At 48.7% G+C, this 27,642-nt stretch overlaps 1 pseudogene; it reads right to left on the reverse strand.

The window, feature by feature from the left end:
• Positions 1 to 20,048: 20,048 nt before the first annotated feature.
• On the reverse strand, positions 20,049 to 25,589 carry LOC149994397 (thyrotropin-releasing hormone receptor-like; annotated as a pseudogene).
• Positions 25,590 to 27,642: the final 2,053 nt, after the last annotated feature.

Genomic DNA, 27,642 nt, shown 5'->3' on the forward strand with positions numbered 1-27,642 from the left:
AATAAGGCAGCTGCACCAGATAGTGGCAGCAGCCCCTCTTCACTCATGCTTTAATTAAGAATGTTCTTGATAAAGTGTAAAAATTATTAATTGTATTAAATCTCCACCACTGAGCCCAGTCTTTTGAATACCCTGTGAGGAACTGGTAAGTGCATTCTGGCTGCCTTAAGGAACAGCCCTGGGGGGTTGAGTTGCAATCTGAACTCCCTGGTTGTTGTTTTTTTTCAGGAAACATCTTTTTCTGATTTGAAAAATGAATAATAAAAAGACTGTGGCTATTCAGACTTGGATATTGGGTAGACCCTTCCTAGAAAATGACAGTTAGCCTGTCCCTTTGAGGAAAAATAAATGACAGTATTTGTTGCCACTGTTAAAATTGGAACTTTGGAGTGAAAATTAGAATTTTGGGAATCTCGTATCCATCAACAGCTTCTCAACAGTTAAAAGACTTTTTTCTGGTGAGATTGGTGGTGATGTTAATGAATGTGAATGTTTTTAATGTTGTGAGATGAATGATGTCACTCTGGAAGCTTTGCATGACTCAATAAACCAATATCTTCCAAACGACAATGCAAGATGTCACAGAATCATGCATGAATGGGTAAGATTCATTCCCCCAGCAAAAAAAAGACACTAAAATACAGGAAACAATGGAATGACAGCTGAGTTTTCTTCAGAAAATAATGGAGTCCAGAAGACAATTAAATAAAATTTTTAAAGGTCGAAAGGAAAAATAACACTGTCAACCCAGAATTCTACATCCAGCAAAAAGTATCCTTCAATAACAGGAGCAGAAGCCCTGGCTGCTGTGGCTCAGTGGATTGAGTGTCTGCCTGCGAGCCAAGTGTCACTGGTTCGATTCCCAGTCAGGGCACATGACTAGGTTGCACAAGTGAGAGGCAACCACAGAGTGATGTTTCTCTCCCTCTCTTTCTCCTTTCCCCTCTCTCTAAAAATAAATAAACAAACATACATAAGTAAATAAATTATTAAGAATCAGAGCAAACATCACCTCCCCCCTCTACCCAGGTGCCCTTCTCATTTCATAGACAAGAGACTGAGGCTCAAGGAGGTGAAATACCTGCATAAAAGCCACACAAGCCCGCTGTCTTCCAAACGCTGGGATACATGCTCCTAAATTACTCACCTGGAGGAACAGAAATGCTCTCCCCAAAGGAACACTGGTGCTATTGTGACAAGAGGCAGCCTCTGAAAAAGGGCTTGGTTGGTAGTGACCATTAGCCCACTGGTAGCAAAGGAACACAATGTAACCAGTCAGCAAATCACTCTGTGAAGAGAAAACCAGACCATGTTTGGCATAATTGCCATAAACACTGAATTGTGGGAGCCTTGAGGTGTTGAGAGGCATTTGAGAAAACTGGACACATGTGCCCAGTCAGGACAGAGGAGGGCAAAGGGCAAAGGAGGAGGTGTCCTTGAACACTGATGGCACACGGGACACTCTGCTCCCCTGGGACAGAGGTGGAATGTACGGGCAGAAGGCCTTAAGGACTGAGCCACAGGACGGCTCTAGAAGAAGGAGCTGTCTAACTACGGTCTCAGGGCCCAATGACAGGGCACCTGCTGGAGACTTGCCAGCTCTGAAATTCTGGAGGGAGTTGAGGCAGGACCAGAGGAAATCAGTGCCAGGTGAAGGATTCTGCCTTCACCCTCTTCTAAAGCCCTCTCAACTCGAGTCCCTTCCCCCTGGATGAGTGTCCTGGGGCTGCTGTAGCAAATGACCACAGATGCGGGGCGGGGTGCTTAAAACAGAAGAAGGGTTCTCTCCCAGTTCTGGAAGCCAGTTGTCAGAAACCAAGGTGTGGGCAGGACTACCCCCTCTAACACTCAGGGAGCAGCTGTTTCAGGCCTAGGCCCCTCTGCCCGATGCTGGTGGTGGCTGTCCAGCCTTGTAGGAGCATCATTCCATCCTCTGGCTGAGTGTCTCAAGTGGTATTGTCTTCTGTGTCCCTTTCAATGTCTTCCTTTTCTGTCACTTGTTGGGATACTTTCATTGAATTTAGGGTCTACCCTAATAAGGGAGGATCTCATTGTAATCCTTACTCTAGTTACATCTGCAAAGGCCCTTATTCAAAATAAGGTCACATTCAGAACTCCAGCTGGACATGGATTTGGGGGAACATCTTTCAACCTGATACTCCCTAAGGGTCGGATGGAGGAGTGGTCTTCTCTGCTGCCCAAGAAGCTTCTGGAGTATCATAACTGCCTCCTCCTTTGCAAATGGACATCCTTCAGCCTGCCCTGATCCCAAGGCATGTCCAGGCCATGAGCAGGACAGTCACTTGGAGACCCTACTGCCAATGACCTGCTAGAGTGCCTGCATGCTACACCCAGGGCCAGCTCCACAGTCCGGGGCATGGACACTGGCCAGCCCTCACCCCAGAAATCTGGACTGTTGTGGACACAGCCACGTTACAGGAGGACACACTACTTCCCACTGTACCAGTGGTTTCCAAACTGCTCCCAGGACCCACGGGGTCCATGGAGGTATGTTGGGAGCTGCTGGGATTGGGGGCAGGCAGCTCCAGGCGACTCACTGCTACATGGACAAGAATGGCTCCATTTAATCCATTTCCTGCACAAGGCTTGGCTCGGTTGCACTTAAGGAAAGTATTATGAAGGTGAAGACTAGACCAGGCTGTTTGCAGGCTAATGTCAGGAGCAGAGGATGACGGTCACTACATTTCATAAGGCCCATTCATAAGCTGATGTTACTGTGTCATCCTGGCTGCCCTTCAGAATGGGTCCCATCAGAGCTGAAGTGGCCACAAGCAAATTATTGTAGACTCTGATTCCCAAGTGTCTATCTGAGCATCCTGGCTTGAAGGGCAGCCATCTCTTCCGTAACAGTGGGGAACAGTAACTCACCCCAACATTCTTTTGACATTGTTTCTGCAAGTGCTGACTCTGACTAATATGTGGCTCATAGATAAACAGCATGTTTGCATAAGAATCCTAGGAATTAACTTCAAAAGATACAGACCCCGACCTTCAGGCATCCCAGCTCTGGGACATTTGCAGACCTTCCATCACAGAGTCAGAATGACCTGAAGTGAGAATGACATGCAGCCAGTATGGCTAAACCAGGATGACACACACTGGACCATCACTTGCCTTATCAGAATGGACTGTGCTTGCCTGCATGTAGAGAACTTTTCAACTCCTTTCCTCCATCTCTTTGTTCTATTCCCCTCTCCCTCCTTATAAAACAAAAAACAAAAACAAACAAACAAAAACCCTCTGCCTCCACTGAGAGGTGGAGATGGTCTTTGAGACATGAGTCCCCATCTTCCAGGAGATAGGCTTTGTGATGTGAGTCCCCCGTGTTCCTGATGGCTGGCATGTGCAAATAAACCACTTTCCCTTACATCAGCACCTCCCTCTTGAGTATTGGCTTTCGTAGTGGCAGGCAGCTAGACCTGCATTCGGTTATACTTCTTAGCAGTGACCTTGGAGTCAGCTGCACCCCATGGCTCAGGGGGGAGACTGAGCACCCTTTTCCTTAGCTGGCAAAGCCCTCCTATAGAATTAACCTTTTGTCTTGTTGCGTCCGCATCTCCCAGTTTGAGTCAGAGAAACAGAGCACAGTGGAGAGGGATAAACGGCAAGAGCCACACAGAGATGGAAAGAAATTGAGTGCCACAGATAGTGACAGAGGCAAAGAAAACTGGGGGTGATGACAGAGGGGATGTCACATTAGAGCTGATAACAGCCATAACCTAGGGCTCTATTTATAGTGCCATTCCCCAGGGGAAAACAAGACCCCACCCACATGGGTCAAACTGGTGACCTCTTTCCTTCCACACCCCTCAACTAATGAAACTGGGTCTGTTTGCCAGTCTCTCAGGCAGCCTACTGTCTCTACAGATTTACCTGTTCTGGGCATTTCATATAAATGGGATCGAACAATTCATAGCCTTTTGTGTCTGGCTTCTATCACTTGGCATAATATTTTCAAGGTTCATCGACGCTGGAGCATGTATTGGTGCTTCATTCCTTTTGATGGGCAAATAATATTCCATTGTATGGATGGACTACATTTTGTTCTTTCAATGCTAATAGACATTTAGATTGTTTTCACTCTTTAACTATTATGAATAATGCTGCTATGACCATCCACGTACAAGTGCTTTTGTGGAATGTCTGGGTCATATGAACACTCTATGTTTAGCCTTTTGAGGAACCACCAGACTGTTTTCCACAGTGGCTGCACCATTTTACATTCCTGCCAGCCATGTATCAGGGTCAGATTTCCCCGCATCCTTGTCAGCACGTGTTATTGTCGGACTTTTTCTTCTTGCTGTCCTATGGGTGTGAGGTCTCACTGTGGTTTTGATTTGTGTCTCCCCAATGGCTAGTGATATTGAGCATCTTTTCATGTACCTCTTGGCTATTCACATATCTTTGAAGAAAAGTTCTTTCAGATCCTTTGTCCATCCCTACAACATTGATGTTCATTTTGAAGTGAAAAAGCAGAAGCTGACGATCATTCAAGTCTAAAAATTATAAGAGTGGGCTCTGGCTTCAGACACCCCAGCTCAATCCTACCTTGGCCCTTCCTAGCCACTGAACTTGAGCAAGTCAACCCCCAGGGCCCTCGGTGTCCTCACAAGTCCAATGGGTAATGAAAGAGCAACCTTATCGCACGTCTGCGGACAGAGGAGAAGTCGGGCACCTAAAGCCAGCAGGTGGAGACTTCTCAGGATAGACCTGAGCTGAGAATAAATACATTTTTCCTCAAGGGGACAGGAGCAGAGCTGGGGGCACCTTTGTTCTAAATGAACAGATTCTGGGTGGGCTCGGAACAGGAAGACACCGTGGCCAGACAGATGTCTTTGGTGGAGCCTCCATTGCGCAGGGGTGCACATTGCAGCTCTACCCATGACGGCGGAAGTCGATTCAACTGCTCCCTAACCTCCTATCCTCATCAGTAAAATAGGAGGCATTGCCACCAAGATTACACCCTTTAATATCAATGATAGACATGTCATTATCATCAAAGGCCACTCCCCCAGGAGAGCATCCCATTTATCCCCCAGGAGTCATAAAGGGCTTCCATGCCCCCAGCCCCAACCCTGGCAGGTTGGGACCAGTGTCATGTATTGAGACCACCCCTGCACTTCCTGCCCCATGGCCTGGGCTCCTTGTTCCCATGTGGCATAGAGGCACGATAGTAAAAAGCTACAAAAGTACCTTGGCAAGAGGAATGGGGAAACTGAGACAAAGTAATTAAACAAAGCCAAACAATTTGAACAACTTACAGCCAGCTAGTGAATTACAAGACCTTATCTTCAATAACCAAGGACTCTTAACAGCAAATGATTTATATCTCACCTCCTTAACCAGCTCAAATCATCCTGGTCCAGGAGCTGGGTAACAGAGACCCAGTCAGTGCCATCTGTGGCATCCAAGCTCAAGGACGGATGAAGTCAGGGGAACAAATAGCAAAAAAACTGATTAGAGCCAGACAGACCCAGATAAAAGTAAAGCAGTGAAGCTGACCAGAGAATAATCCCAAACTCCCCTACACATTCATTTTTATGAATCAACATATTGAAGGACACACCTGGAAAACTAATGGAGACCTTTCCCTGAGACCCACCCCCCCGCAGAAAAAAAGATAAAAACCCTCAGACAAAGGATGCCAGCACAGTCTCTCTCTGGAGCCCCCCGGGCCCTTCTTCCCCTCTGGCATGCATCTTTGCTCCTCTCTCCCAGGGAGCAGCGAGCAGTGGCAACGCATCCCTGGCCAACCCCTGCACCTGTCTCCAAGGCCCCCTTTTCTCTGAATCTCTAGTGAACTAAAAGCAGACCCACCTTGGCTCACTACTTGCCTATAACATTTCTCGAGAACCAAAGCAGAGCACTGCCTAGGTTCTCTCCCGTTGCTTCTTCTATCCCAGGCCCTTCCCTGTTTCACTGTACCCAGCTTTAACACCATACTCTCAAAATCACCTGGACTCATATTGGGAAATCTTTCCTGCATGAAGTCAAGAACACATATACTGCAGGCCTCTCCGAGGCAGACCCGCTCCAGGCCCAGTCCCGTTCTGGACAGTGTCAGTTGTGGAACCTAGGGACCCTCCTTGATTTCACCTCAAGCTCAGGGCAGGACTACTTGTCGCTGACCTCTCAATGGCCCAAGCTGAAGCACCCCTGCCCACCATCAGACTGCCCTCTCCAATCTAGATGGACTGACAGCTCAGCCAGCAGCTCCCTCCCAGAGGACTGGCACAGGACTCATCCCAGGGGATCAATGGTGGGATCAGAGCTGAGACTGGAAAGGACACGCCCCCAGAGCAGGATCCTCAGACTGGAAATTTACAAGCCAGAAAACTGCCAGCAACCACTCTAGGGGTCATGTGGATCTAATCTTTCTTTTTTCCTTTCTTTTTTTTCCAGCTACTGACATTAATTTTTTAACTACTAATTTATCATCTCAACATTTTATAAAAACACATTTCAGTGTCAAAGTGTTGGAACAACATCGTCGGCAGCCGTCCGTCTCGAGAGACGATGGTGTAGCTTCTTAAGAGTCTATCTGCACCGCCGAGAATGGCTGTGCAGTCCGACTCGGGAGTGACACGGTATCTGTCTCCTCCCGTGTTGAATCGACATCTTGCGATGACGCTGGAGTGTCCTCTCCAGTGAAGCTGAAGCTACAGAGCCTGGGCAGGGTGATATGGAGGGTCTGCTGTTGCCCATGCAGCAGACCCCCCCTCTCTTCGCAGCTGAAGGGTCCAAGGGAAAGACGGAGTCAATACAGCTTGGCTTCAGGTGCGCCGCAGGAGTTGCCGGTGTTGACTACAACGTCAAACCGCCTTAGGGACTCCGGCTCCGGATTTTCTGTCAGGGTTTACTCCCTTAGCCTTTCCCCTGAAGAGGTATGCCGCAAGGCAGCGGAGGTTTTTTGGAGTCAGAGTTTTCCTTCTCTGATGTGCCCTGACTGGAAGATCGAACCAGCGACACTTAGCTCGCAGGCCGACGCTCAATCCACTGAGCTAAACCAGCCAGGGCAAGGAACAACATAATCTCAGAACAAAGGACAGGATTTTACATGAAACAAATTTGACTTCTTGAAATCCCTGACTTTTCTCTTATTTTTCTCATTTCACTGCAGACTGATAGAAATGTCACAACAGCACAAGTGCATGGACCAGGGCTTAGGCACCTCTGCTCCCATCTGAACCCTTCCTACCCGCACTTAATTTTACAGAAGAGGAATCAGAGGGTCCCAGAGCTGAAACACCCCACAGCAACAGCATCCTGGCAGCATCCCCTCCATGCTCTAACTCTATCACAAGCCCCAATCTTTAGCCAGATTCCATGCAAAACTCACATGGCAACAAAGAGAGAAGCTTGGGTTTCAAAATAGGCTGGAAGATTTAAAACAGAATAAAGTTAGTCAATTTCTTAGTCTAAAAATAGGTCCCATATCAGAGTCAATTTCACAAGAGGAGTCATCACGCTGTCTTAGTTTAACTGTAATGTCTAGAATACTCTGGTTTTGATTTTTTTTTTTTTAAAGTGCTCAGTCAAAGAAATGAAGGAGTGGACCCTGGTCTGTGTGGCTTAGTTGGTTGGGCATCATCCTGTGGAGTAAAAGGTCGTAGCTTTGATTCTCAGTCAAGTCACATACCCAAGTTGCCGGTTCAGTCCCCAGTCAGGGCGCATATGAGAAGGCAACTAAGTCGATGCTTCCCTCTCACATCGATGTTTCTCTCTCTCCCTCCATTTTTCTCTGAAAGCAGTGGGAAAAAAAAATGTGCGGATTAAAAAAGAAAAGGAAAGAAATAAAAAATTGTCCCGAACCCACACTCCCTCTGGACAGTCTTTCCCCAGGTCTGTAGTCAGCTCTAGTGCCCCTGGTGGGAATCCCCTGTCAGAGAAGACAAAGGAGTCTCTCACTCACTAGTCCCTGACTATGCCCTCCCTCCTCCCAAAACACTCGCTGCATGTCTGCTCCTCATCTACAGGTGACCTTCTGGAACACCTCCTACACCTTCCCACTCCTTCAAGGCCAGGTCAAATGTGGAATGTTGTGGGAGAGTGTGTCCCCCACCCCAACCCAAACTCCACTCAAAGAAACTTTCTGTGTTTCTCTGTCTCCCACCCCACCCCCAGCACCGTGCATGCTCAGGGGTGTCAACTCTCCCTTATTCCCTTCTGCACTCCAGGAGCTGTCACCCACTGAAGTCCGCTCTGCCTTCAAAGGGGTAAATGTACAACCATAGCCAGCTCTGGTGGACCCCGAGACGTAGGTCCAGGGCCCTGACCTGCCTGAGCAAAACATGTATCACCCAGGGACAGAGATGCCCAGGGTGACTCCACCCCCAGCCCCCAGGCAGGCAGTGGGCACCTCCTTTCTGGAGCATTGGGTGAAGATGGTTCCCTGAGGCAAGTGGGAGTCCCCAAGGTGAAGGGTAAAGCTCAGTGGGCTCTCAGAGAGGAAACAGCTGAGGAATGTTGCCCAAGGTCAGAAGGTGGACCTGAGAATGGACATCTCTCTCCTCTGCTTATCTCCTGCACAGCCTGACGTCAAATTTCAGGCCAGGAAAACCACAGAGCCCAGGGAACACAGGCATCCTACCCCAAGCCTGGACTTTGCAGGAAGCAGGGGGGCAGCCGATGACCACTTCAGGCCACCTCATGGCCTTCCTCACTGCCCAGGGCTTCCAGGAGAAGGGAGTCAGAGTCCAAGCTGAGATGAAAGAGGCTGACCAAGTAACAACCTGCAGAGACCTGTGTACTTCACCATTTCCCCAAACAGGATGAGAAAAGACTCTTTAAAAATTATCATTACAGCCCTAGCTAGTGTGGCTCAGTTGGTCGGAGCGTCATCCTTTGGACCAAAAGTTTGCAGGTTCAATTCCCAGTCAGAGCACATACCCAGGTTGTGGGTTTGATCTCCCCTGTCAGGAAGCATACAAGAAGAAGGCAACCAATCAACGTTTCTCTCTCTCTCTCTTTCTCCTTCTCTCTTCCTTCCTCTCCCCCTCCCCCTCCCCCACCCCTCCTCCCCTCTGAAAAATCAATAAAAAGAAATTATCATTACACTGCTGACTTTTCTAAGCCCTTTATCTACATTATGACGATTTGGAATCAGCGAGCTGAATACCCCAGTTTGGGCAGTGCCCAGGATCACAGGAGGGTTTGGGTCCTACTAGGGCAGTGTGGGGACCACGCTCCCCACCTGGCTTGCTCCCCACCACACTCTCCTCTCCCCAATTTTTTTAAAGTAAAATTCACATGACACAACATTATCTTCTTCACGCGCACAATTCAGTGGTATTTAGCATATTCATGATGATGTGCACCTGCCACCTCTGTCTCCAGCACATTTCATCCTCCAGAAGAAAAGCTGTGCCCACTTATTGGCACTTACTGTCCATTTCCCCCCAAAACCCCCAGCCCACCGCAACCACTCATTTGCTTCTGCCTCTATGGTTTTGCTTTTTCTGGATGGTTCATATGGATGGAATTATACAACAAGAGGCCTTTTGTGACTGGCTTTTTTCACTTAGAGTGTGTCCAAGGTTCATCCACATTATAGTGACAGGCTGCGTTTTATTGATCCACCTCTGAGAATGAGCATTTGTCTTATATTTTAAATAGGTTCATGGACACTGGCAGGGGCAGTCTGAGTCATGAAGGTGGTAGAACTAAGCCAGTGTGATTTCTCTCGGCTTCCCATCATCACCCCCGAGGACAGGAGACCCTGCTGTGTCATCTCTCTAGGAAGCAGCAACCTTGTACAGGGGTCCTATGGCTCCCTAGGTCCCATGTGCCCTGCCTGCTCCTGAGCCCCACCCCTCTCCTCTGCACACCCACTGGTGTCCCTATAAGAAGAGGAGGGGACACAGGGAGGACTCCACGTGATGACAGATGCACAGATTGGAGTCATGCAGCCACAAGCCAAGGAACACCAAGGACTGCCAGCAACCACAGAAGTTGGAAGAGTCAGGAAGAATCCTCCCCTGGAGTCTCCAGAGAGAGAGACTGGTCCTGCCAACACCTGATCTCAGACGTCTGGCCCCAGAACAGTGAGAGAATAGGTCTCTGTTGTTTTAAGCTACCCAGCTGTGTGGTGACTGGCTACAGCAGCCCCAGGACACTCGAGCAGGAACCTTATAACTATATCTGATGAGTTATTGCGATTCATGTGCAGATTTTGCCTCCTGTACCGAACAGAAGACGGTCAGTGGAGCCCCTTATGGACCTTGCACCACAGACGAGAGCCAACAAGGAAATATTTTGCCAAGGCCTTCAAAGGCTAATGCTCCCCATAGTCATCATCATTTCTTCTGTGCTTTTTCTTAAAGCCACAATTTGAACAACTTGTCAGCATTGCAAGTGAAATGCTTTTATCTCCCTCCCTCGAACTTGCCATGAAAGGCAGTTCAATGGGCCTCTAGGAGGTGACAGATTCCTTATTCGATAAAGCTGCACAAACGTGCATTATTTCAGCTACAATATGCAATGTTAAAGAGCTTATAAACTTTCAATTAAAAGATCATTAATGTGGAATGAAACATGCTAAGCAGATGATCTAATCCTGTTTAGCAGGATCCGGGGAGGAAGGCGTCATCAGCCTGGGTAAGGGTTCCACAGAGTGGGGTCCCATCTGGAAGGACCCAGCTGCAGAGCTGGAAGGAAACATCCAGGCTGGGAAAGACAGCTCCAGGACTTCTGCTGACTTTCTGGAGCTGGCTCCTGATGCTCCCTTACCTAGGGTGCCGGAGTGGCTTCAATAAAATGACGGGGCAATTATCGCTTTAGTAAAAACCCCTGTTTTATACTAAAAGCTCTCTATTTTTAGGATCTTCCCACAAAGCCAGGCAGCTATCAAGCACTTTGCATATAGTCTTATTTAAGAGCACCTGGGTGACAGTCTGCTTCCAGCACTGTTTACAGGTAAGAACAGTAAAGCTCAGGTGGTTCAGTTAACTTGCCAACTCAGAGTCTGCACTAACCCCTCCATTAAAGTGAGAAAGCAAGAAATTGAGCAAACAGACACACTTAGAATCACCTTAGCACATGCTCAGGAGCCATTATTTCTTGTCCTTCCTGTCACCCCATGATATCTGAACATAGACCAGCAGGTGGTTTTCAAGATCAGAATTTATTCCAGTGGTTCACACTCACTGTGGTTGACCACCTACAGACCCTAAAATAGACCAGGTCCTCATTCCCAGAACCTATAAATGTGATCTTATTGGGAGAAAGGGTTTTGCAGATATGATTAAATTAAGAATCTTGAGATGGGGCAATTTTCAATTACTGGGTGGACCCAGTGTCATCTCGCAGATCCTTACAAGGGGGACAAATGACACACTCGGAAGCAGAGAAGGCCATGAGACCATGAAGGCAGAGACTGGAGCGATGTGGCCACAAGCTGAGGATGCCTGGGGTACCCAGGTCATGAATGAGGCAGGAAGGGTCCTTCCCTAGAGGCTCCCAAGGGAGCACAGCCCTGCAAACACCTGGTGTCTGACCTACTGCTACTGATTTTAGACTCTGGCCTCCAGAACTGTGAGGTTATAATTTTGGTTGTTTTAAGCCCCCTAGTTTGTAGTACTTTGTCACAGCAGCCTTGGGACACCATGACATTCCCACACTGTCTTACCTCAACATAAACCCTCTGATTTTAGTTTTGTTGAATCAAAACAGCAGAAAGGACAAGCCACCCAGCAGACCAGTTTGGATTCTGATTTTGTTGTAAACTCTCTAAACATGAGCCAGAAATTCCCCACTGTGACAGGGATGCATCCCCTTTCCACCCTGGCCTTGGAGTCAGGCCCCAGGGACACCTCTGGGCCAGGCAGTGATGAGAGGCAGGTATGGGAGCTATCCTTTGCCTGCTGTGAGAAGACAAGGAGCCCTGACTATATTCAAAGCAAGAAAACCCACCTCAGATGCCTCTTGGTTACCACGGAGACGGACAATGCAAGCAAGTCAAGCAGAGAAGCCTGGGTTTAGGGGAGACCTTGCTGTGATGGACTCCAGAGTTACAGTCTTTAAGTGACCTTGGGCAAGTCCCTTCTCCTCGTAGGGCCTCAGTTTCCCCAGCTGTAAAATTAGAGCTCTGTTCTGGCTTAAGTGGCTGTCGACCTCTGGGAATGGACTCTTGGGGCCCTGCATTTATGGCCATCAGTCATAGCTGCACAGTGGTGGAGTCCATTTCTTATACATCTGCACCTGCACTTGACCTGCTTATGGGAGATATGCGTTAAGTGTCTCCAACTTCAGAGCAACTCTCCTTTCTTATTACAGATGTTCTCATTCAACAGACACTTTAGTTCAACTATCTGTGGTGAAGGGACTCTCACATTTGACTTTTAAAATATTCAAAATCTTAAGTTGAGAAGGTCAAGAAAAACCAAGGGGGCTGTGGAGCAGGCTGGAGAGGACAAAGGTTTGGAGTTAAAATGGGGTAGGTCCTGCCTCCTCTGTGTTCAAGTGGCCAATGCTGAGCCAGGCATGGAAACGCACCAGCTTCAGTGTTTTCTCCTCGGCAAAGCAGGGATGGTCCTGCTCCAGGATCACGGGAGGAGCAGATGAGAAACATTAATGTGTTCACATTCTCAGACTGTTATTTCCCAATGATACAGAGAGCTATTGCCCAGAAACAGAATCAAGAGGATCCTGGAATCTGTTTCCAAATGATTCAATCAGCTTGGACTTCTCCAGCTCAGTACTTCTGGTTGCCTAGGGCTCCAGGCTCCCAGCTCACCAGTCCAGGAGAGCCAGCATCTCTGGAACTCGAAGACCCTCTGCCAGTTCCTCACAGGTTTAATGCTCCTGAACTAACACCTTTGATTGACCTGTTCCTCTGTGCAGCCACTCCCTGCCCCAGGTGCAAGCTGACAGGTTACCTCCGATCCCCCTCAGGATACCCTGGTGGGCTGGGCAAGAGAAAATGCACATCAAAATAGGGGGGAATTTAATTCTCTGGGTGCAAAAAGGAAGTAGAGCCACCTCCTCTCCTTTCTTAGAGCATTTATTTTTAAAACCTGTAAATTCTTGCTCTGCCTCTTTTGAAATGTACGTAATGTTTTTAGAAACTATATAAACCTCTTGAAGTTTTATAACCCAGGACCATCTCTCTATCTGGAGGACCTGGGAGCCACTTCATTGAATGTGATCATTAAGAAATTATCACCCTGCCCTGGCTGGGTGGCTCTGTTGGTCGGAGCATCGTCCTGTACACTGAAAGGTTGCAGGTTCAGTCCCAGGTGAGGGCACATCCCTAGGCTATGGGTTCAGTCCCCAGTCAGGGCACATATGGGAGACAACTGATCTCTCTCTCTCTCTCTCTCTCTCTCTCTCTCTCTCTCTCTCTCTCTCTCTCTCTCTCTCTCTCTCCCTCTCCCTCTCTCTCCTTCTCTCCCTCCCCCATTCTCTCTTTCTCTAAAAAAATCAATAAAATATATCCCCAGGTGAGGATTTAAAAAAAAGAAAGGGTCATCCTATCTCCCAATTTTCATGGAAGGCAGGAGACTATCTTAGCAGGTACTCAGCTCCCAGCTGCAAGCCTGGCCCCTGTCAGAGATAGAAGTGTCATTATTCCTTTGGGTAAAGATAATTAGTGACCACAAACGCCCTCCAATTACCAGGTAGATTCAGCGTGAACTATGTCCATTTTGAGGACATACATGTCATGGGCTGCATCTCTGCTGAGCGAAAGGGTGGGTTCTGCTATCTTCAATCACCTAGCGGACATGACACACATGAAATTCTGGGGTCATGCTCATTTGGTAATAAAACCATCCTCTCTCTTCTACTTATGTGGACAGGTTTTCTGGGTGGGCAGATTTTATGTTAATCGTATTTTCCCAACAACTGATACAGATGAGGGTATAGCCTGTGCCTGGACTCAGCCAGACACTTCTGATCATGGACAGTCCCCTATACCTTCTCAGCTCTCAGAAGACAGCACCAGTAGCTGCCTCATGGCCTGGGCAGAAACTCACATGAGATGATGGATTTGAATTATAGTTGACCCTTGAACTACACAAGTTGGAACTGTACACGTCCACTTATGCACAGATGCTTTTCAATAGACCTGCGCAGTTCAATCCCACATTGCTCAAGGTTCTGCTCTGCCCTTGGGAATCCAAGTGTACAGAGGGCCAACTGTGGTTATTCATGAATTTTTGACTGTGTAGGAAGTTGACACCCCTTACCTCCCAGTTGTTCAAGGACCCACTATGCGTTGTGCTGTAACATATTGGATGAAACTATGAAGCTCTTTTCACTTTTTCTCTTTCCTAGTTTTCCATAATGACCATGTATTGTTTACAACTAAAAATTGGCAGTAACTTTGTTGTGATTGGGGACATGAATGTAGGCTCCTCAAAGGTAGGCACTGGGTTTTTCCACCTCTGAAGCCCAGTGATTTCCCTTCTCGAGGTGTTTCCAGATGCTGGTGGCCTCTGAGGAGGACAGGTGAAATCTGAGTGAGTGTTATGAGGGCTCCAAGCTGCTCAGGGAGATACTACGCCAAGATGCCCTAGCTCGGAAGTCACAGGTACGTCCGGGGGAAGGCAAGCAGGGGGAAGAGGGTGCAGAAACAAGGTAAGCAGAGCAAACAGAGCAGGCATGCTGGCTGGGAGTCCGTCAATGCCCTGGTTCTGCCTGTACCCACAGGTGACTCTCTCTTTTCTAAACCTCAGTTTCCCCAAAAGTAAACCAAAAGGAAGGAAAATGATCATTTATAAGAACAGTGTTTGCTAGGTACTATGCAAATTAATTTGCATCTGTTGTTTGAGTGATTCATAACCTTTTAGTCTCTGGACTAAGTTTACACTCTTAAAAATTACTGAGAACCCCAAAGAGCTTTGACTTATGTGGTTGTAGCTATAGCTATTTACCATATTAAATGTTAAAACTGAGAACTTATTAAATATTTATTTTATTTAAAACTAACAAGAGCCCTAGCCATTGTGACTCAGTTGGTTGGAGCATCATCCCATACACCAAAATGTTGCAGGTGTGATCCCCAGTCAGGGCACATACCTAGGTTGCGGGTTTAATCCCTGGTTGGGGCACATATGGGAGGCAACCGATCAATGTTTTTCTCTCTCTCCCTTCCTCTCTCTCTAAATTTAAACTTTTTTTTTTAATTAAAAAAGAACTAACCAAAATAAATCGATTACGTTAACACAAATAATGTTTTTATGAAAAATAATGATTTCCAAAAGAAAATTAAATGGAATAGTCTGCATTTAGTCTGATACAATATATTACTTAGGTTGACATATATGAGGAAAATCTGGCTTCACACGACAGACATGTAATTAGAAAGGGAGGGGTGTTTTAACAGCCTTGTCAGACCATCTTGGCTGCACCAAAACTCAACAAGTGGTGGATTCCTAAAGATTAGCTTCAATGTGGAATATGCTACCATGGCATTCAACTTTTCATACTCTGTTATGTTAAGATTTATTGGTCAATTTTGTACTTTGAAAGGGTGTGTTATCCAGGCATAATTTCAAACATTCCACATTGGGTCATTGGGAAGTCTGAGTTCACTGAATCACACTAACCTTCCAAACTGTGACACAATTCATCATATAATGTCAAAACACAGCGCTCACTAATATCACCACGATTTCATCAGAAATGTCATTACACTTTACAAAGCTGTCCAGCTCATCATGGTGGAGACAGATTCTCCTAGATTCAGATTTTCACTTGGGAGCTCAAATTCTATCGTTAGCAACAGATATCATCAGCTGTTCTCCTTGGAGCAGCAGACTCACTAGATGAGTCTTTGAGAAGACTTGGTTCTGCGTCACCATGGCGTGTTGTAGTCATTGCTGCATGTGAACATGCACTCTGTGGGAAGAGTGGCTGGCTCAGCTCACAGCACAAACCTGGCATGCAAGCCCTCCCTCCAGACGGCCTGCGCACTTCCCGTTTTGTCACCAAAAACATTAAAAAGACAGAGTTTAAGAGTTGAGATTGAATACAATTAGTCCTCATTGCTGCCTCATCCAGGCCCGTGTCAGGGGTTGGCCACGTGTCTTCGACTGCACGTGTGAGCGTGAAGGACGCAGTGACCATGAGCACAGCTCGGGCCTGAGCCTCCATCCACCTCAGATTACATTGCTTCCGCCCTGTCAGTGAGAAAGTCAACCTGTGAAAAAGGCATATGACGTCTAAGTGGTTTCAATGGCGCCGACCTTGAGGGTTCTGCCAACCACACTTTGAACACTGCTAGGTTAAGTACTTACCAGCCCCACTCCAGGTTAGGGGCGTGAGCTCTCTGTTTGCTGAAGAAGAAATTGGAGTCTCGGTGACATTAATGTGGTGTCTAGCTAGACACAGCCAGTCAAGACACAGCCCAGTGCCCCTCGAGTCCCCTCCCTACTCCACATGCTGATGGGCTGTGCCCCTCTGCCTCTAATGCAGAGGGAACTTGAGTGACCACTCTAGCTCCTGGATCTCCACCCCCACAGGACCAGGCAGAGCATCACAATCCTAGAGCACTCAGCCCAGTGGGAGCTAAAACCCCCACCCCACACAGGTCTGGTGCTCTGTTCTCTGCCCCTCCACACCTCCCCAGGTTACCTCCTGGGGCTTGGGTCCCCTGCAACAGGAAGTGGCCTCCACCAGCTGGTTAGCTGGGGCCTTCAGACGCCTGCCACCTAGGTAGCTCCCAGTAGCCTACCAAATGATGGCTCACTGCACCAGTGATCCCCACACAATGGGAACACATCACGATTTACCAAGCACGTTTCATGCTCCCTCATCCTCGGGACCACTGTGAGGATCCACCCAAGTGGAAAATGAGAGCTGGAGACTGGGAGAGGGCCCAGAGCTACTCCCTTCCCAACTCCCACCTCCCTCCACCTTCCCAGCCCCCGACCCCAACTCTGAGGCAGAAAGCACCACTGGGGCTGATGCTAGAGACAAACCATAGGAAGGCCCTCCGTTTCATTCAGGCCTTTACAATAGGGAGAGCTCCATGGGTCTGAAGACCAGCCGAATGTCCTGGCAGGTGATTTTGCCCTGGGCTCAATGAGGAGCAGATAGGTGACAGGTGGTGTGCAGGTGACAGCTGGGTGGTCTACAGGTGGGTTTGTTTTACAGTCAGGGGAGTCAGGGTTAGTTGAGTGGGAAGTGTTTTCCTCTGCGTCCATCGGGAGGACAGACGGCTCTAATCTTAGGTAATCAGCCATGGGGAATTAGAGGATCAGGGTCTGGCCCAGTCTCAGGTAGCCCAAAGGGGCATCTGTGGGTCTTACAGGGGTCATGAGAAAGAGTGTACTGGGGACTCAGCTCAGTTCTTTGCAGTAAGCCATCTCCCAGGATATTTGGAAAGCAAAAGGGTTGTGTTGTAGGGCTTCTTCCCTGTCCCTGTTTTCTGGGAGCACGGGCTAAGGTGAAGTCCAACACTGTCCTAAGAAGGCTCAGAGGGGATCACACACAGCCGTGTTCCAGCTGGTCCAGCCGTTTCGTAGAGGCTTGAGTCCCAACTTTGTGCCAGAAAGCGCCCAGCCCCGCATCTTTTCCTCGGTCCTCACAGCTGTCTCCTGGTGGGAGGAGATGGAGCCCCTGCCAGGATGTCGAGGTCTGCCTGTGCCAACACCAGGCCCTGTCCCCTCATCAGCCACACTGCTCAGGGCATTTACCCAGAGGCCTCAGCCCCACATTGAAGCACAAACACCCGTCATAGAGTAGAAGCTGTGGCGGTGAGCTCTGATAGCACTTAGTAATTTAGCACCATTACAATGCCGGCCTATCTTGATGCCTGAGAGATCCTCGGGCATCACACTCCACCCCAGTGGTTCTCCACACCACTGTCACTTTCTGAGCCCACTCCCAGGAACATGAGCCCTTCCTGTGGCTGGCTTCACCCTGGCTGATGCACCCGCTTACACATGGCTGAAGCTCTGCTGATGGTAGAGAGCAGCAGAGCATGAATCCTAGCTGTGGCAGAATGAACCTCATGCAGAAACCAGAACTCGGTACTCATCTGTGGGGAGTTTACGGCACAGCTGAGAACCACTGATTTATGCCTTCACACACCAAAGCTTTCATTTTTAGCCCTGGGGTGGGAAATATATCTAGAGCATAGTGTATGGCCCCATCACCCTAAACAGGAGCGTTGTCTGCTACCAGGCACTGTTATGGTTAAGGTAAGTGGGAGTGGCCCAGCCAGAGGGTGTGAGCTGTCTGCTTGACGGTTGTCGCTGTCCTCCAGGGGAGATGGTCGGTGGTTGTCATGGTTTTCATAGCCTCCTTCGCCACAGTTGTCGTTTCTCACTGCTCTCCGTGAGCCGCTCCTGGCCTTGCTATTGCACACCCCCAGGCCTCCAGCCGGGGCCCAGCACCCATACGTGGAAATCACCCCACTGGGCCACAGCAAGTGAGAAATGGAAATGGAAATAGAAATGGGATAGAGTAAGGAGCTTCAGTCTGGAGAAGTACAATGGAAGCAGGAGAAGGGACTGAGGCACAACCGGGTCTGGGGACCCCTGAGAGCTGTGTGTCAAACGAAAGCAAAGACATGGGCTCACTCCTGGGTGGCAGTGCGTCTGCTCAGAAACTTCTTGCACTTTTCGAAGTTCCCTATTTCCATTTGCAGAGGTATGAGGGGTGCACACAGTAACTTCCTGGTTTTCCTGGAAAGGGGAAATAAAACATTAACCTCCCTAATGATGAGATGTTCCTGTGCAAAAATATAAAATAAATAGTAAAGGAACAGTTCAGACAGCAAGACTGACACAGGACTGGCCCCAATGCCAATGACGGACCTCAACACCAGCAGATTTAAGGAGAAGCCTGTGTCCATGGGGCTCAGCCGCAAGGGTGGGTGCCCTTCCTTCATGGAGGCCCCTGGTCTTCTTGCCCTCCCCATCCATCCCTCAGGCCCCTCTGGAAACACAGCCCCACCCCTGCCTGCACCATCGCTGGGTTGGCCCAGCTTTCACAACATCCTTCCATCCTTGATCACCCGCCTTCCATCTGACACAGGTGCCCCACTGCCAGGGTTACACTCTGACCATTTATACAAAACTGAGACCTCCTCCCAAACAAGGTTCTACCAAAAATATGCTTTTAATGCCAGTGCAGGAGCCCCAGAGGAAAATAGTCTTGAGGATAGGGATGGGATCAGGGGTCTCATGCTTTCGTCACATCTAGCTCTGGTGTCAGGAGCTCCTCAGCTCACCCACAGAGTAACAGGTGGCCATGCCTGGAAATCAAGGCTTGGGAGTGAGGGAGCTCAGAACTGGCTCCCTGTTTCTTGTTAAGTCAAGCACTCTACTCCGTTTATAACCCACAGAGAGCCCCACACAGGAATTCTGGCCCAGGGACAGAAGTCAAAAGGGAGGGAAGCAGGATTCCTATGTACTGGGTCATTCTTGGCGCATATGAGTGGCAAAGTAGACACGGCCTCTGTGAGGATGATGGAGCAGCACGAAGTGTCTCTAAGTGTCAGCCAGTGGAAGCTGGGTACCCTTTCAAGGCGGCACCAGGTGGCACTGTCCCCAGCTAGACTGAAGCCTGGAAGCACATTCCTTTAATACCCACCAGGACTTTCCCCCTTATAAAAAATGCTTACAACAATAAGTAGTGGTGGAAGGCCATAGTTTTACACTGATGAAGACTGGAGTTCTGCCAGCTTCTTCTTCCTATTTCTCACATCCTCACTTCTGGAGGAGGTGAGAGAGCTGCCCAAACAGAGTCCAGCCTTGATCTCCAACCACCAACGCAGGACACTCTAACCTCCCCTTTCATGAAGAAAGTTACTGGGAACCCAAAGCTAAGAGCCATTGGCAACAGGGGTGTCTGCCCCTCTCCTGGCCCTGCCAGCCACAGTGGATGGACAGACACCTGCAGGACACACAAGTGAGCAGACAGGAGGGGCGGAAGCAGAAGCGGTGGAGAGGGGCTGGGCAGCAGCAGGGCAACCCACAGACCGTGCAGAAATAAGGCTCCTGCAGCTGGGGCAGGGTACAGCTGCTTGAGGGCCTCCTGCCTTACTCCTGCTGGTCCAAATCTTCTGGGAGGGTCTCTTAGACTACATTGCAGCTGGTGAGGCCAGGTGTGTGCCTCTGCGGCCTCTCACTCTGCACCTGCAGAGCTGCCAAAAGCCACCTGGAAGTTTGGGGACATGAGGTTGTAGATGATGGGGTTGACAGCACTGTTGATGTAGACACAGGTGCGGCAGATGGAAAGGACCAAGGGGTCCAGGAAAGGCCGGCCACAAGGAGCTGAGCAGCACTAGGGTGCAGGTGGGCATCCACAGGACAGCAAAGAGCAGCAAACCACCACCTGCATCTGGGTGACCTGTTACGGGGCGTGAGGGGAAGATCCTGGAGCCCAGCACACCTCACTGATGCTGGCCAAGCAGGCGCCAAAGGTGCGGCCATGGCTCCTGCCTTAGGAAGTGTTTCCTAAGTAAATGATGAGAATGTTACTAAAATAATAACAAATTATTACTGCATATTCTCTGGGCACTGTGCTAAACACTTCCTATACAGCAACGCAGGACTGACATTCAAAGTTGTGCTGGTTGATAAGATCATGGAATATTGGGTTGGCCAGAAAATACATTTGATTTTTTCCATAAGATGGCTCTAGTAGTGCTTAGTTGTCTTTAACTTCGTTTGAAACAATTTTGTTAGATTGTATTGTAACAGCAGCCATATCAGCAACACTCTTTTTTTTTTTTAAGTATCAAAATTGGTGAATTTTTGTGTAGCTATTTTACTATTGAATATGGAAGAAAATAAGCAACATTTTCAGCATATGCTTTATTGTTTCAAGAAAGGTAAAAACGCAACTGAAACTCAAAAAAGATTTGTGCAGTGTATGGAGAAGGTTCTGTGACTGATCCAATGTATCAAAAGTGGTTTGCAAAGTTTCGTGCTGGATATTTCTCACTGGATGATGCTCCACTGTTGGGTAGACCAGTTGAAGCTGATAGCAATCAAATCAAGACGTTAATTGAGAAAAATCAACGTTATACCACACAAGAGACAGATGACATACTCAAAACATCCCAATTAAATGCTGAAAATCATTTACCCCAGCTTGGTTATATTAATTGCTTGATGTTTGGGTTACATAAGTTAAGCAAAAAAAAAAAAAAAAAAAACTTCTTGACCATATTTCTGCGTGAGATTCTCTACTTAAATGTAACAAAAAAATGTTCCATTTTAAAAACAAATTGTGACTGGCAATGAAAAGTGGATACTTTACAATAATGTGGAATGGAAGAGATCGTGGGGAAGTGAAATGAACCACCACCAAGCACACCAAAGGCTGGTCTTCATCCAAAGGTGATGTGTATATGGTAGGATTGGAAGGGAGTTCTCTGAGCTCCTTCCAGAAAACCAAACAATTAATTCCAACAAGTACTGCTCCCAATTAGACCAACTGAAAGCAGCACTCAAGGAAAAGCATCTGGAATTAGTCAACAGAAAATGCATAATCTTCCACCAGAATGAGGCAAAACCACATGTTTCTTTGATGACCAGGCAAAAACTGTTAGTTCTGATTCATCCACCATATTCAACAGACATTGCACCTTCGAATTTCCATTTCTTTTGATCTTTACAAAATTCTCTTAATGGAAAAAATTTCAATTCTCTGGAAGACTGCAAAAGGTGCTTGGTACAGTTCTTTGCTCAAAAAGATAAAAAGTTTCAGGAAGATGAAATTATGAAGCTGCCTGAAAGATGGGAGAAGGTAGTGGAACAAAATGATGAATGCGTAATTCAATAAAATTATTGGTGAGAATGAAAAATGTGTCTTTTAGTGTTACTTTAAAACCGAACTAACTTTTTGGCCAACCCACATATTTCCACATAGGGTAGTAAATAGTCACTGTCCTCAGTTTCCCCAAGACCTCTCAGATTCCCAAGCAAAGACTGGATGCCTGGAGCAGGGCCTTGGAATTTTGATGCCACAGTGAGGCCCAGGGTGGATACAGTGGTGATTGATACCCGTTATCTCCCCGACATGGGGCCCTTCCCACTGCACCTCCAGAAGGTGCTATTATTACCTCTGTTCTGCAGATGCAGAAGTGGAGGCTCAGAGAGATGATGGACCACACAGCACATGCCACCCATGACCCATCTGCTTTCACCATGGTCTGATGATTCCTTCCAGCTACAACCATGTCCCTTTGGATGGAATCCTATTCCATTCTTTCATCCCAGGAGTGAGTTGCCAGACCCAGAAAGACAATACAGTTAGGGAGACAGGGTGGGGGCAGAGGTTTTACAGCCCAAGGACAGTCTCTTAGGATCATGGCTTCTTTGTGTCAATGTCTGAGGGAGGTGGGGTCATTGGTAAGAGAATGCGGAAGGAACATGTGTCCTGGCCACCTCAGAGGGGCAGCCACCAGCCTGACCCATACAGGGAGCTTCCTTGGAGGTCTCCAGGAGTCCCCTCATCTGCTCTAGTCCTGGTGCCTCCCTGCTGCCTCCCCCAGCGTGCAGAGGCAGCAGGTGAGAGCGTGGGTGCTGAGGCGGGCAGGCCTAAATTAGACCCCTGCTCCCTGCTTCCTAGCTGTGGGGCGCTGGGCAGCTCCCCTATCCTCTTTAGCCTCCCTTTCCCACTGTAGCATCAGGATAATAGCCATCTCCTCAAGAATTCTGGGGAGGAAGAGGGGCACCCATGAAGTCATCACTCTCTCTGTCCCAGGGACTGTGACTTCTGTGTGTTCATAGCTTTGTGTCCGGGGCCGTGTTATACCCCAAGTGTGAGCACAGGCCTTTGCTGCCCTGAACACACCCGACTGTTCTGTCTCTGGCTCCCTCTCTTTGTCTCTCTCTCTCTACCTCTTGCTCCCTGTCTCTTGCTCCTTCTCTCTGTTTTTCTCTCCCTGTCTGTCTTTCTCCCTACCTCTGTATCTCTAGTTCTCTCTCTGCCTCAATCACTCTTTCTCCCTGTGTCTGTCTCTGTCTCTCTGTCTCCATCTCTCCTGTCTCCCGCCCTCTCTCCCTCCCTCCACTCACATCTCTTATTCACAGGTGCCCTCTCTTCTCAGTTTTCTCCCTGCCTCAGTCTCTGCGACTGCCCATGATGGTTGCACATGGGAACTTGTACACACCTGTCTCTGGCTCCAAACATGTGGGAATCCTGCTGAAACCCGAGACAGATTCTGTCCCTCTGTTCAGGATGCCTTAGACATTTGCCCCTGCTCCCTCTAGTCAAAGCCATGAGCTTCCAGCCCACAGCACCTACCCCCCTTCCTGCTCCTGGCTGATCCTCAGAGCCAGGAAGTTCCTGCCTGAGGCTTTGCTCTGCCTTCTTCCCCTACCTGGAATGCTTGGCCTGGATATTTGCTCAGTGTGCTCCCTTGCCAACTTCAGATCTTTATTCCATTATCACCTCTCAGTGAGGCCTTTCCAAACTTTCCCCTAAACTCTATCTCCTCCCAGCTTTGTCTTTCCCTATTTCCTTTCTTTTTTCTGTAAACTTGTGGTGCTCATGGTGTGTTTCCACCTGCCATGAGTCCCAGCAGGGCAGGATATCTATCTTGTCATGTTCTCCCATGTCCCAGCACCTAGAACCATGTCTGGTGCTTGATAGATAATTAATTGCTGAATGAACAAACAAATGTTGAGCTTGCATCCTTCCTCTCTACCCACTTACGACTTTGCCAAATCTCCCTGCCTCTCCCTGGTGCCAACTTCTCCTACCCTCCACCAGCCTCACCCAACCCCAGAGGAGACCTCAGTTACCTGCTTCCTGGAAGAGGGGAAGCTTTTGGGTCTGGGGCATCTGCCCACCACACCCAGGCCTGACTCATGAGGTGGCTCCTCCTTGGTTCCTACCTCCTTCCAGGCCTCATTGCCCCTGTGGTAGGACAGATGGAACAGGAAGCTCTTGAGCAAGATCGTTTCAATGAGTGTAGAGGACAGTGGCCACCAGCAGTCATATGACAAAGAAGACAGTGGAGTCCAGAAGATAGATAAGCAGGTAGAGGCTACAGGACACCTTGTAGCCACACTCCAGGCCGTGGCTCCCACTGATGTTAATTAAGGTCCACCAGGAAGAGCCAGAGCAGGCAGCAGATGTACTTATGCCGCAGACACCAGCGATGATCCACTTGTCCCTGGCCACTGTACACATGGTCTGTACCCACATCATGTGGCAGATGGTGAGGTACCTGCAGCCTGCAGCGAAAGGACAGCCAGTTGCCCTTGGGTCAGCAGGATCATATCACTCATTCACCGGTGTGTGATTGGACCGAAGTGGGGACACCTGACCCAGCTTAGCCAATCAAATTCCCCACCTGGGGAAACTGGAATGGGAACACAATGGTTGAACTGGTGCTTTCATGGGAGAATTTGCAGGCCATCAAGATTTGGGGAACCAGGTGGCCATTCTGAAGCAGCCAGGGAGGTTTGAAGAGCAAAGAGAGCCAGTCTTGAGAGGGGAGGGCAAGTGGGAACTCCCTACGGCCCATCAGCCACTGCTATAGCCCACTTCTGCTATAGCCCAGGAACCTCGGGACCCTTCAAAGGGCTTTGACCTTGCACCAGTCCCAGTGGGTTTCCTGTTGCACACTTCCAAAGGTCACTGACTGAGGCAGCCAAAGACATTGCTCACAGCCTTGCCCCAGGTTGCCCCACCCTGTAACACCAGGCCACCAGGTCAACACATATGGCAAGGAGATGAAGGGCAACTGGATTCCAGAAGGACACAGTCAGGGAGATCCAGGACCAGGACAACATATGGAAGTCAGAAGGCCTCATTTATACCCTAACTCTGTGTGGCCCTGGACATGCCACCTAGCCTCTGGGCCAACTTACCCAAGGCTTAGCATCTAGGAAGTGGAAGAGCTGGGTTTGATTCCAGTCAGTGAGCTTCAGAGTCCACATGCTTAACCATGAGGATAGAATGCCTTCAGATGCTAAAATCAGAGTTGGAAGAGACCCAAGAGATTCTCCAGTGTAAATGCCCACTTTCCAGATGGGGAAACTGAGACCCAGAGGAATGCAGAGACTAGCTTGGTATCCCACAGCAAGTTAGCAGCAGTGTTGAAATGAGAACCACACTTTCTAACACCTGCCCCCTGATGCCAGATTCTTCCATGTCCCACCTCAGCTCCCCTCTCTACTCACCTGAGCCTCAGTTTACCAAGGATCCCAGCCAGGAAGTCCTGACTGTATTGCTTTGTGGTGAGGAAATGGCATGCAGGTGGAAGGCGAGGAGTATCTATCTCTCCATGGTGAATGTCAGGATGGAGCAGGAGGAGACATTGAAGACCAGATACTTCAAGTAAGTGATGCCCAGGCAGCCAATGTGCCCATAGATCTACTCCCAGCCAGACTGTCAGAGATGTTTGGCAACCCTGAGGCCACCAACATGGTGAGGTCAGCTAGCACCAAGCTGACCAGGTAGCAGTTGGTGGGCATTTACATGCCCCATGTGGTCAGCACCTGCAGGACCACCACGGTGTTGCCCATGATGCCCACCATGCACACTAGGAGCACCAGGAAGACTGAGACCATCCTGTACTCGATCGGGCCCAGGATGGCGGTGCCTCGCACCAGTGACACATTACTGGGGTTGTCTAGCCTGCTCCCATTTCCCATGGGGGCTGGTGAGGTGCTGGAGGAAGCAAGAAGAGGGATCTCCAGGAGGCATTCACCACCGGTGGGCAGCTGCAGATCCCAGTCAGCACCCACCTGTCTTCTGAGCTGGGCCCTAGGGACAGGCAGAAACCCCCACTTAGGAGGTTATCTGCTCAGCCAGGAGAGGGAATGGAAGAGGGAATGCACATTCTAGTCTCTGCCATTAATATTATTAGTGAGTCAAATCCTCTACAAGCCTCAGTTTCCTGGTGTGTAAATACAGATTACAATCATACCTGACACCTAAGACTGAGCAGGGATTAAACAAGGAAACAAACATGTTGAACCCTTGGCTGGCAAAACATGAGTGCTGTCAGCTGCCCTCTGTCTTTAGGAAGTCACACTACACCTCTTGGCCTCAAAGAGATCATCTGTTAAATGGAGAGAATAAAGGAACCTGCTGAGGTTTTTGCAAAATGGTAAGACATGGAAAGTTCTGGGCTGAGAGCCTGGTGAAGGTTCAGTGTCCATTATTTAATGTTAATATTAAGGCTTTAACCTCCCTGAGCCTTGGTTTCCCCATCTGTCAGTGGGGATAATAACAGTAGCTCCCTCCCATGGTTCTGTGGGTGCCCAGGCTTGGTTTCCCAGGAACACAGCTGGAAGCTGATGACTGGCTCTTGCCCAGGAGCCCCAGGTCTTAGCCACAGTGGACTCTTGCTCCATCTTACTCTGGAAAGGAACCTAGAGTCAGCCAGACCCCCTTCCACCTGTTGTTTTTCAGAGGTGCCCCCTCCCTTCTCATGCTTTGGGGGATGACAGCAAAAGGGGCTTTATTATAAGTTGATAGAGCCACAGAGTTGTCTGCTCAGTGAGTGAAATCAAAGCTGGGACTTGGGCAAACAGGTAAGGGCACATGACACTCATACACAATATGCACACATACCACACTAATACCACACAAACATAAAATACAACACACACAACACACAATATGCATATACATGCCAATGAACACTTGTATGTCTTATGAGCCAGGCCTCCAGGGACAGGCAGAGACCTGCATTTACAAGGTTAACTGCTCAGCCAGGTGGGGGGATAGAAGAGGGAATGCACATACCACATATACACATAACACATGTGTGTATATTATGTGATGCACACCACATACAACATGCATACATACACCACACGCAGCATCTTCATGCCACATGCAACATACACATAATGCACATCACACAAAATACACATGTCACATGCAGCATATGTGCGCACACAATACACACAACAGTCACACAACACACTTACATACACATCACACACACCCCTCTATCCTTTAATCCTGTTAGGGTCATTGGCCTGAAGGGCCACATGTCAGCTTCCCTCAAAGCCCTAGCTTGGCGTGAGAAGCTGGGTTTGTGCAGAGCTGGCCCATAGCAGTCCCATCCCGCCTCCCCACTAACCAGTATGACATGCACAATGACCTGGAATGAGTGGCAGATGCTCCTCTGTGCCCATGAAGCTGAGGCTGACCACCACCCAGAGCTGACTGTCAGGCCAGGTGCTCCACCCACTCTTGCCCAGCCCTAGCAGTCAACAGCCTCCAAAGCCCCCCAACTGCAGCTCTCATGGGGCAGGTACCAGGGCGCAGAATTGGAGCAGGGCTAGGAGAGAGGTGATGGTCCCTAGGATGCTGTCCAGGCACCTGCACACACACACAACATATACATATAACACACCTACATGCATACATGTGGATAAAACACACCCACAGCACATATGATGCAGTCACATTCAACACCTGTAGCACACGTGCATGTGACACGCCTGTGCGGTGTGCATTGCACTATACCTGTGACACACATGCACACATGTGGCACAATTTATGTGAGCAACATGCGCCTGCACGCACATCCAAGCATGCACATATGCACACATGTGAGACAGTCACATGTTCACAAACACCTGCTGCACACATAGCCCATAATTCTCCCCATGTATACCAATATGCAGAAATGCACACACATACATACGAAACTACTCATGAACCAAAACTCCCCTTCACAGCTTACTC

This window comes from Furipterus horrens, unplaced genomic scaffold, assembly GCF_987537825.1.
Source record: "Furipterus horrens unplaced genomic scaffold, mFurHor1.1.pri manual_scaffold_13, whole genome shotgun sequence".
NCBI classification, from domain to species: domain Eukaryota; kingdom Metazoa; phylum Chordata; class Mammalia; order Chiroptera; family Furipteridae; genus Furipterus; species Furipterus horrens.